Source organism: Elaeis guineensis, chromosome 4, assembly GCF_000442705.2.
Source record: "Elaeis guineensis isolate ETL-2024a chromosome 4, EG11, whole genome shotgun sequence".
NCBI classification, from domain to species: Eukaryota; Viridiplantae; Streptophyta; class Magnoliopsida; order Arecales; family Arecaceae; genus Elaeis; species Elaeis guineensis.
In genome coordinates, this window is record NC_025996.2 from 39,132,197 (window position 1) to 39,134,729 (window position 2,533).

The following is a 2,533-nucleotide window of genomic DNA, read 5'->3' on the forward strand; positions in this document are numbered from 1 at the left end:
CAGAAAGATAACTCAGAAATTCTAAATCCACTATGCAAAATAGATTTTTTTTCTTTTTTTTATATTACAATATTAATACTTGTGAGTAGGGTATTAGTATAGTTTATCTTTAAGAGGTACGGACCGTATCCGTAGATCACAGCTCATTCATTTAGAATATAAACAATCTAAATCTAATTACAAGATAGAAGATTTAATCTAACATACAACAATCTATCTCTCTTAGGTACATACTGTATCCAAAAATCCAGCATGTCTGTAGAGGGTATAGGCCTTGCAGACTAGATCAATACCTCAGAAAAATAAAAAGATATGAATAAAAGTATAATTTTATTACATAAAAATTAAATATAAAAAAAAATAAGAATCCGTTTATAGACTTCATCGTCTTTCCGAATTGGAGGTGTCTAACCACGCATAGAGATCTCCATTGCTTACTCCATATTCTCTCTTTTTTTCCAAAGCCTAAAACAATAACAAAAAAATTAAATTAAATTGACTACTACTGCTCCTCTGTTGCCTGCTTCCGCTCCTCTCTGCTTTATCATTTTTTTTGTTTTCTGTGGCCCCCTTTTTATAGAGCAAAAATATGGCTGAAATCGAATAGTAGTAGGCTTTTAATCATATTCAAAATCCTTAACCTATGCCTGTCGTCCGATCAGCATTAAACAGTCCAGATCAGCCATTATTGATGCCTTATCAGAGTCGGAATTCACCCTGGCCATCGGATCAAGTGTCAATCAAATGAGGGCCATCCGATCGCACCAAAAATCTTTCCAGACTTCTTCTTTTAGCCATCCACTAATCCCAACCATTCCATCGAGTATTGAATCGATGCCATCCATCGGATTGCACAAACCCAGCCCCCTCTCTCCCATGTGCCGCAACAAAAAATCGGGAACATTGTTCCCATGAGCCGCACGTGAGCCCGACATTGATCGGCCCATGCACCATGTATGGGCTATGCGGTATTGTTCTATAAGCCGTGCATTGACCGCACGGCTGGTTTCATGCACCGCGTGTGGACTGCATGGCTTATTTTATTATTTTTTTTTTGGCTTTTGACTTTTAGATTTCATTCGGGATCCATTTTGAGTCTGATTTACTTTCAATTTTCTTTCTTTTAACTTGCGAATCGGGCTCTTTGCATTGGTGATCATCATTCCTACAAAACACAAGCAAAAGCATTAATTCTTAAGGAATAAAGGTCAATTAGTGGATATTCTGATATTTTTTTGAGATATTTATTATATTTATCATTACACCCCAAGCTAAGCATGTGACAAATGCCATATACCTATAGGACGGGCTCTATAAGCATGCAAGACTATAAATTAAATCATAAAAATTTCAAAATGATAATAATAATAAGCCTTCAATCTTTAAAATAAATTTAATAAAAATTCTAATAAATCATTTTCATTAACAAATAATCTAGGATATTCAATCTAGATAAAATATTTAAATTTAAGCTAAATTAATAAGAAAACCAATTGATACAAGCATTCGAGATAGCTAGATCTACTAATTACTACAAGCAATCTAGCACGATCCCCCAAGTCCTAGGCAATTCATGATTTAGAATCTAAACTTATAAAAGAAAAAATGATGAGTTATACTAGCCTAGTAAGCAACATAACATATTATAATGGGGTCTAAGCATGTTGAGCAAATACATACATAATATAATATTGATTGAGAAGAACAAAACTCGAATAATACATATTTTTTAAAAAATATTTATTTTTTATAAATTGATAATAGTCTCAATATCAAGCTATAGTCACGTAACTCAATAACATAGGTTTGATACTAGAAACATATTGCACAAAGTATCTGATAACATATACCACTGTTCTAATCATTGATGGCTTGATGTTGAAAATAATTTCTCAAATTATAAATTGACAGATCCAATGTATAATCTGTTGGATTTTTTATATCGGGACATGCATATATGTTTTAAAAATTTTTTTCTAAACATGACAGCGGAATAAAAGATTAAAACTTCTTTTAATCTATATCATGTATGTATAAAACATAAATCATAAGGATCTACTTTATATGCTGAAATTGAATATATGCTGAAATTAAATGTGTGATCCAATCACATACCTGTTTCACAATTTCTTTCTTCAAATCTAGATCTGGAAGAGAAGAGGCTCTCGCTTAGCCGCGTAAGTATCCGATCTCTACGGATATCCACTCAGGATCAGTCTGGAATAATCCTCTTAATATTAATTTTTTTTTCTAAGAAAAATCAGTCCGCGAATCTGAACGAAATCTGGATCGCGATCAACTCTTTAATCCTTTCCTTGGTCTTCTTTTTCTCTTCTTCTCTTACTTTTTCTTTTCTAGATTATGGAGCAACCAGAGACTATAAAACAGCAAATAAGAGGGATGCCCAACAGCCTTTGGGCGTGAAAAAAAGAGGACGCCCAAGCTTGGGGCGTTGATGCTCCAAGGGAGAAGAGAGGGAGAGGAGAAGAGAGGGGCGTGGGGCTCTCCTAAGGGGGCATGGGGCTGCTGGTTG